Source organism: Arachis duranensis, chromosome 5 (assembly GCF_000817695.3).
Source record: "Arachis duranensis cultivar V14167 chromosome 5, aradu.V14167.gnm2.J7QH, whole genome shotgun sequence".
Classification (NCBI taxonomy): domain Eukaryota; kingdom Viridiplantae; phylum Streptophyta; class Magnoliopsida; order Fabales; family Fabaceae; genus Arachis; species Arachis duranensis.
The window spans coordinates 86,451,596-86,461,441 of NC_029776.3; the positions used below are offsets into that span (position 1 = coordinate 86,451,596).

Below are 9,846 nucleotides of genomic sequence, written 5' to 3' on the forward strand. Positions count from 1 at the left end.
TCATGACGTTTTTCTGGCGTTTAACTCTAGATAGCAGCATGTACTTGGCGTTCAACGCCAAGTTACGTCGTCAATTTCCGAATAAAGTATAGACTATTATATATTGCTGGAAAGCTCTGGATGTCTACTTTCTAACGCCGTTGAGAGCGCGCCATTTGGAGTTCTGTAGCTCCAGAAAATCCATTTCGAGTGCAGGGAGGTCAGATTCCAACAGCATCAGCAGTCCTTTTGTCAGCCTTTTTCAGAGTTTTGCTCAAGTCCCTCAATTTCAGCCAGAATTTACCTGAAATCACAGAAAAACACACAAACTCATAGTAAAGTCCAGAAATGTGAATTTAACATAAAAACTAATGAAAACATCCCTAAAAGTAGCTTGAACTTACTAAAAACTACCTAAAAACAATGCCAAAAAGCGTATAAATTATCCACTCATCAGTTAGCAAGGGTATTAAGCAGGTATTGAGTAAAATCAGAGTATGAGTTATACCTGGGTACTCCAGTGTATTTATAATGGTGTAGAGAGACCTTCCTTAGATAAGATAAGTTAGTTATGTTATCTTATCTTTATCTTCGAGCGAGGTCATCTTATCTTTAAGGGAACTGCCTTCATCTCTATAGGCTTGGGCTGCCTTTGAATTCGGGTCGTGTTTCTCTGTTTGGGCCCTTTATTGGGCTTTCCTGGTAGTTTGGCCGAGCTCTTTGAGAAGAGGTCGGATTGTCCTGACCTAAGGAGGTCGGTCGCTTTGTCGGTATAACATCCCGGGTCGGACAGCTCGACCCAGAATATGAACAACTCCCGAAATCAACGAGAAGGAAAACCACAGGCTACCTATCTGGGTCCACACGAAACTCAGAGATCCCAAAAGAAATTTCTTAGTATCCAAATTGGGGGCCCTTTCCCATGCAACTCGGAAAAACCCCACGATAGCCTCCTCTACCTCATCCAAGTCTTCCAGGTCATATTTCTCCACAGGAGAGGCCTTTAACCAGTAAAGAGGAAATCGTGGGTTGGAGTTCTCATCAAGAAAAAAGGGATGATGACCCTCTACCGCTTGAACTTTGAAGAAAAAGATTTTAAAATCCCGGAAGGAATCGTCAGAAATAGAGAATACTTTCCGACCTTGAATGGCCCGGAAAGAGATTCACTGCTGCTTATTATTCTGCCCACTGAAGGGCTTGTTCATATGAAAAAGATTAAAGAAAATCTTTAAAGAAGTCAGAAAATATAATTCTCGGCTAACTAGTTGATAAATTTTCATGAAACTCCAAGAGTTGGGGTGAAGTTGGGTAGGAGCAACTCGACAATGGGACAACACCCCCATCTCAAAATCAGAAAAAGGCAAAGAAATCCTGAGACGAGTAAAAAAGCAATCGTACATAAAAAGAAAATGGGGGTCAGATCCAGTAACCCTGCCATAACAAACCCGGTTACCAGGACCCGGGGCCAACAACTCATATGTGGGCTCATCCTCCTCTAAGACACAGATTCTATGATGAAGACGGAGTTCAGAGAGATAGTCGGTGTCCACTAAGGGCTCTTCCTCAAGAACAGTATCATCTACCCACTTAGAAACGTGAGAAGTCATTTGTTCTAGTAAAAAGAAATAGGAGAAAAGGGGACGAGACCTACAGAGGAAAATGGAAAAAGATCAAAAACAGGGTCTCTAAAAGGTCCAAAGCAGAGTCACTAGACCTACCAATAGACTCACTATGAACGCGCAAAAAACTCCTCTAAATACGCAAGATAAAGTATTTAAATAAAAAGGAGAAAGAAAAGGCTAACCTTTGTTGATAAAAGCGAAAAGAAGCAGGGGCAACGGCAAACGCAACGCTCTAAGAAGGAAGGGCTAGAAAGCTTTCTCTTTGGAAAAATAAGGATTGCAGGTAAGGGATTTCAGAAAACGAAAGAAGATAGAGAAAAGAGAGGGAAAAGTATTTATAAACACGCCAGGGGCAAAATGATAAAAACGACGCAATCATTAAAGGAACGCGTCGTTACCAATGTAACTGCTCCCACATGTAAATGCAAAAACCTATAACGGACGCGATGTTTGATTAGACGCGAAGGTTGAGAAATTTGAATCACGTCGGTTTCAAAAACCACGTCGGTTTCTACAGCGCGTCAGCTACAAGCTCGAGTTCAAATACTCGAATCCAAATCATAAGTAAAAGAGGTCGGACTCGAGTAGGGACACTGTTCATACCATGACCCATCGCTAGGGCCCAAGTCCAAACACACCAAAAGGACCAATCCAAAGATTGACCTTCGTTTCCCACCGACCTCCTCAGAGGAGGTCGGATTCAACACAGATCCCACTTCAAAAAAGCCGGGCTCGAAAGATAGCTGGCAGATAACACTTATTCAAATAAGTAATTGCCCCTAAAATCTTTCAACCCACTTCCGGGAGCCATATCTCAACTTCCTTAAGATAAAGGGACGGTTATCCTCCTTATAAGGTGGAATTACTCCAACAGTAGTTATTGGATCACCACTATAAATACACTGTCACCCCTAAGGTATCTCTAAGGTCCAATACTCTCTAAACCTACTAAACCCTTAGCTAACTTAGGCATCAGAGTATCTTTGCAGGTACCACCCCCATCTCATCATACATACAAGTCGGACGGCAGCTCACATACGCAAACCAAGTCGGAGACCGCCTCCTTCGAACGATTAGACTAACATTACCAGTCCAATTCATTAATCTCCGATTACCCATCGTAACAGTACTCATTAGTCATTAAGCATGAAGAAATACATAGAAAATTTATATGGAAAAAAGAGGTTCTTTTTATTTCTAATAATAATAAATTCGTGGATATAATTAAAAAATAGTTTTATAATCTGAACAATCATACTAAAAGAGAGTATTTAGTAGCAAATTCCACATTTTACTGGCAAAATAATCATAAAAATGTAGTTTTAATATGGTTTTAAAATAACTATAAAAAAATAGGCAAGTGTGTATTTTTCTATAAGAATGTGTATGTGTAAAATAAGCGTACATCTTTATATACTTTTTAATGGTTGTCAATTGCAATCATCCAAACTAACCATAAAAATAACATTTTCTTTAATACTGAAATTTGATTCTCACAAGTCCTTTGATCTCAACTACAGAATAATAATGGCGGTTTCTCTATTTGGGAGTCTCAGAGAGCCTACCGATGGCTGGAGGTAAAAAACATTGGAACTTAGTTGCGTAACACAATTCTAATTACTACAGAAATTCAATCCAACAGAATTCTTTGAGAGCGTTCTCGTTGAAACCGAGTAAGATTTAAACTTGATAAATACGTTTTAAAAATGTTATATATACAAAAAAAATTAGTAATATGTATTATCTATTTCAATATATATATATTAATATTAAATAACTAAAAATGGATTTTTATTCTTTCTAGTTAACAATATATTGTGAAATAGGTATGTGGAGTGCACATCATCAATAGTACAAGGGTTGGTCACATTCAGAAAGCTATACACAAAGGTGGAAACTCAGGTGCAGTCGATTTCAAGTGAAGTTGATACTTGAGAATCGTTAGATGATTTGACTGATTTGGCTAAATTTTCATCTAACGATTTTGAGATATCAATTTCACGTGAAGTCGACTTCACTTGAGTTTTCACTGTACACAAATCACAGAAGTAAAGAAATAGATCACTCCATTTCTAAGGCAACCCGTTACATTGAAAATGCACAAAATCTAGACGGTTCATGGTATTGTATTTTTCATTTGCTAATAACTTCTGCCAATTGTAAACTTTTTCCATTATAAGAATTCATTGGTCATTAGATCAGTTTGGATCAAAACAAAAATCGCTTAACAATAAATTAATAAAAAACCAAAAAAATCAATAAAAAATCGATTAATCTATTGAACCAGTACTATTTTTAGCAGTTAATTAATTTAAAATAATAAATAAAAAATTAATCTTTTTGAAAAATGTATATTTTATTTAAATATTATTTTATTATATTCAGTTTAATTTTGATTAAATTTTTATACTCTTAATTTTATACAGGTATGGTTGTTGGGGGGTTTGCTATACATATGGCACATCATGGTTTGCTGTAGAGGCACTAAAAGCTGTTGGAAAGAACTACCATAACAGTCCTTCGTTGCGCAAAGCATGTGAATTTTTGTTGTCAAAACAACTTCCTAATGGTGGTTGGGGTGAAAGTTACTTGTCATGCCCAAACAAGGTCTATATATATTACTTTCCTTTTGCTCTGAATTGTGCACCATGCTAAAATAAAGTGAAGAATTTGGTTACATAGTTCTACTCACATTATATGTTAATTTTCTTGTCAAACAGGTGTACAAAAATATAGAAGATCACCGCATAAATCTAGTTCAAACTTCATGGGCTTTATTGGCACTTATTAACGCAGGGCAGGTTGGTAGCCGAAAACAAAAATAAAGTAATGTGTGTGTGTTTTTAATATTTTGTTAAGGGCTTGAAGGCTAAGGTATGTAAAATATTTTATGACTAAAACAAAGGTTTTGTAAATATTTAATAAACGTTGCATTAAAATATGAAATGACAAATATATCGAATCAATAATATTTTTAAGGTAACAGATATTGTGAATTGAAGGTAGTGGTAATGAATTTTCGTCTTTTTATTTCTTAATTGGTATACAAATAACTAAAATAACAAATATTATGAATACAGGAGATGATATAAAACATGATCGACAGTACATGTGATTGTACTGTATTAAAATTTAAAACGAGAGAATGAAGTTCCTTTTTCTCCCATTTCTTTATTTTATGTTATGAGAGAATGAAGATTTTTAGATGCAAAATATGTATATTGTGCTAATTACTTCAGTTTTGGTTAAGGCTGAGATTGATCCTACACCCATACACAAAGGAATAAAGTTAATAATTAATTCACAAATGGAAGATGGAGACTTTCCTCAACCGGTAATTACTTCATATATTAATTTTCTTAGCACTTGATATATAATGTGCTATAATTTTAATAATTTCCGATCCAATTATTTAAAAAAAAAATTACAGGATGCCACAGGAATGTTTTATAGGATCGGAACTGTACTATCAACTATGCATCATATCGGAACATCTTTTCAATATGGGCTTTGGGAGAGTATCGCCGGAGAGTTTTGCATGCATGAACAACTACGTCTATATAATAATTTAATTATCAAAGTTATCAAATTCTCGAATTTACTCCTACACTTTTCTAAGTTGCTTTTATAATAATAATATGGTTGCTTGTGTACAATATGTAAAATGTGTTTCGTATTTCATATGTATTTGTGTTGATCGAAAAATATATTCGATCAGAGTAAATTGATTCGGAGCAAGTCAGAGATAGCTTCTCAAGAAGGGGTACACGTAAGCGTGAGGTTAGAAGTGATTGGCGCAGTTTGGGTTTTCGATTCACTTTGTAATAAGATAAGCTTAATCGAGTAAGAGATTTTAGATGGGTAATCGAATAAGGCGTTTAATAGGTGAATCAAAGAGTCATGATAGTGGAACAATTAGTGACTTTCATCACGCGAGAAAAGCATGAAAAACGTTTACAATCAAACAGCGGGAACAATTACTAAGAATAATTACATTCAAAGGTTTAATTTTGCAATTGATTGTAATTAATTGTCAGTTATAGTAGATGGATTATAAATACTAGGAAACATTAGTGAATGAGGGTTAGAACTTTTACTCAGAAAAACACTCAAGCACACTCACACCCTAGAGAATTCCTGAGTCTGCAATCAAGTAACTTTTCTGTAGGGTTCTTTCCATCTTTTCATCCTTTCAATTTACTTTTATGTAAATTTAACATTTCAAGTATTTTCATTATTCCAAGTGTTATCTATTTTCATTGTCCAATTTATCTTTCTGCATTTTAGATTTCTATGTCAAAGTCTTTCGATTCAATTAAAGGCATTTTATTGTTTTCTTTTAAATTTCAATGCAAACCTTTCTGCTTTCTGCACCTTTAATATTTGAAAACTTTAATCTTTATGCTTCTTTTATCAATTTGCAAAGTTTCTTTATTTTTTATTTTCAATACTTGTCTAATCGAAGACATTTTGATGCACTTTTAGAAAACTGATACTCGCACAGAGAAGTAAATTTCGCTCCCAGACCACTAGATATCGAACCACCATCAATTTGCTAAAATTCGACAAAACAATTTATTTGACTTTGATACAAGTTGTCTTTCTTCAATCATCGTGCACTCTAATAAACAATAATCTAAGCAAAATTTATATGAATATTTTATTTCTTACTGTATTTGATTGTCTCCAATAGAATATTATAATCCTTGGTCGTGCTTTAATTAGTTAACCTACATTTTTTTTTTGTCAGAATTAGTAATCCTGCTTCAATTCATATTATATGAAAGAAAATTATTGGCAATATGTATGTGGCTGACAATAACAAATGTGAAGCTATATTGGAAAAAATGATGCAAGTTAACAAAATACAAAATCCAATATTTTGTTCGGGTTGAGCTGGGGCTGTTAAATGGGTAAGCACTCTATACTAGTAAGCTAAACCAAAGTTCTGAAAACCGGACCGAATCGGCCGGTTCAACCGGTTTAATCGCAAACTGGTGACACAAACAGTCCGATCCTCTTCTAATAACCGCCAAACAAAAATTTTTTGAAAATCGGTGAACCGGTCAAAAACTGGCCGGTTGGACCAGACCGATGACCGACCGATTCTTCTAAACGGCGCCATTTTTGTAATTGTTTAAAAAATAAAAATTAAAACCCGACCCGACCCAAGACCCACTCGCAAACTCAACCCCCCTTCTTCCCACAAGCCCCATTCGTTCATCTCAGCCTCACAGTGAACCCTAGCCCTCCTCCTCTGAACTGAAGCATTCACAGGCTCCCAGCCCAGTAGCCCTCCATCATCGCCGCGGTCTCAGGTTGTCAGCGCCACTGCCGTCGCCTGGTCCTCAGCAACAGTAGCCCTCCATCGTCGCCTGGTTCCCAGCCCAGTAGCCTTCCATCGTCTTCGCTGGCCTCTCGAACCCAGGGGTGGATGACTCGTCGTCTTCATCTTCTCTGAACTTCCTCTTCAATTTTTGTTCCATAATATTAATTCTTCAATTCATCTTGCTTGGGTCTGCGTTCTTCGTTCTTCGCCTCTTCGGTCCTCTTCGGTCTTCAATGTTCTTCACCCTAGGAGTTTTTTTTCCTCAGTTGATAGTTTGATACAGAAACATGAAGACGTTCTTAGTTTACCCGTTACGCAATTTTTGTTCAATTTATTGCTGTTTTAGTATTTTGCACTTTTGCTGCTTTGTAATTGTTAATTTCTGACTCTGTTTTAATTTGTTACTTTGTAATTGTTAATTTATTCTTCTGTTTTGTTAATGCTGGAAAGTGAAAACTTATTCTGTTTTACAATATTGTTGAATGGCTGAATGCTGTAGGCAGAATTGCTGCATAGTCTTGAGTTGTGGTTAAGAACATGTTATTAATTTTCATTGTGTTTGGCTCCTGATTTAAGTTAAGAACATAATTAATGCTATTGTTGAATGATTAACTATGCTGCTACTACTGAGCTGTACTCTATTTGATTATTTTTTTTATGCTGTATTGAAAAAAATTATGCTTAAACTTTGATAATTCTTTGTTAATTTATGTTAAAATTTTGATCAATCTGCTGTCTACCGAAAATGTTACTAATCTTCGTTAAAATTATGGTGAGGTGTGAGCTTTTATTTATTCAATGTAATCACTTTGTTAAAATGATACTAAAGCATGAGCTTTTATTTGTTCCATGTATTGAAGTTTATTAATGATCATGTTTCACAGCAATAGCATAAGCAAATGTCAATGCTTCTACAAATTATAAACTGTTAATATCTATTTTTGTACAATTGTTCTTTCTGTTTTAGATGTTGAGTATTGCTAATTTTTGAAATGTTAGTGTTCAACTCCTGCATATTTGGTCTATGTTCATTTATCTTTTTAATTATTTGGTTGCTAAAGAATCAAGGAGTTTTAATTTTTATTTATTTTTTTAATGAGCTTCAAGTCAATAAAATTATTGAATGTGACTTCTATGATGTATTGCACATAATATGCTTTTTCATTCAAATTTAATCTTACATAAAGGACATATATATTTGGTAACAATTGTAATTAAAAAATTTCAACTGGTACTTTCTCATGTTTTTAGAATTTTGCATATTTCTAATAAGCTTATTTGTATAAAACACCTTATAATTTATTTATTATTTTATTCTAAAACGGTTTATTCGATTAAACCATCGATTAGACCAATTAAACCAATAAATTAACGAATCAGTAATTAGAACGGTTTGATGACCGATTCGATTTTCTGAACCTTGAGCGAAACAGTGATAGTGTCTTACACACATGCAAGCCGAAACAGTATAACAGAATCCCTCTTCTTTAAATTAACTTTTCACTAACCAACTTCACTACTTAATTACATCATTGCCTTTGACGACCATGAAATAATTCATGGGTTTTTTTGGACATATTTCATGGGTCGTCTCTAATTTAAAAACATAAAATTATGGACTTTTACACTAGTGGATATAGATTAAATTTGTTATAATACAGTATGATACACGAGCTAATCATTTTATATAATACAATACGATACATGAGCTAATCATTTTATATAATACAATACGTATGAATTTGTAACCCATGCTTTTACAATTAGGAATAACAAATGGGTCCAAGTCTACCGAATCATCTCGCTTAACCTACCAAAAAAGCAGGTTGAACTAAAAAATTAAACCCATTTTAAATAAAAAAACTCTTTTACCTCATCTCGCTAACTTAATTCACGGATATTAGCGAGGCGGAGCGGATAAACCTACAAAACGTCCGCTTAATTCCTTTTTACAAACTACAAAGTGTCCAATCCAATTCCTATTAAAAAAAAAGAAATTTATCAACTTAGTTTATAATAATATTTAATTGATAGAATTATAAAAAATTTAGACTAAAACTTGTGAAAAATAAAAAAAAAATATTCTTGCCTGTCTACCATTAAATGAGATAGGCTCGTATTCTAATTCTAGGACCACTTAATTACAGGACAGGGCAACCTGCCTAGAACAAGCTCAAAGGGGATAGGGTGGGACGGCCTATCTCATTTGCCACCCATATATTTACAACACAATACAATATGTAAGGTAGCTAATGGCTTCTTTTTTTTAATTTCTTATTTTCTAATTCTATTTTTGTGTATTATATATCAATTTTGCATACTTAGCAAAATTAAGAGACAATCTAGTGTCGCACTTACTACCTGCAAACTACAACAGTATATTCTCTACCTTAATTCCGTAGCCACTTTTAAAGAAGTTAGGCAAAAATAAGTTGTTTCTCAATATGTTAAATATCAAAGGTCAAAATTTATATACATATAAAATTTATAATATTATATGAAATTTAAGATCAAGATAGCCACAAAAAACAAAAAATATCATTAAATTAACCAAATTAATAATAAATATTTGATCATTTACTTATCTAAGTAATTAAGTTAATTCAATTCATCTATTTCTTCATTAAAAACAAAGATGGCAAATTTATATCTTCATTAACAAAAGATTGATCATAACAAACAAATAGACACTCTGATTTTTTAACAAAATTTTTAGCATAATTTTAATAAAGATTAATAAAATTTTTAGCTGATCACAATTTTAATAAAATTTCTGCATAATTTTATCAAAGATTAACATTCTTTTTTCAAAAATTAACTAAAAAAATTCTGCAATAAACTAATCATTCAATGATTCAATCAACACCAAGAATACAAAATATAAAGTATAGAAAAGAATAGCACTGGGTCATTGCT

At 33.6% G+C, this 9,846-nt stretch overlaps 1 pseudogene; it reads left to right on the forward strand.

Moving 5' to 3' along the window:
* Nucleotides 1-5,244, forward strand: part of LOC107490098 (lupeol synthase-like) — a 46,995-nt pseudogene extending 41,751 nt beyond the window's left edge.
* Nucleotides 5,245-9,846: the final 4,602 nt, after the last annotated feature.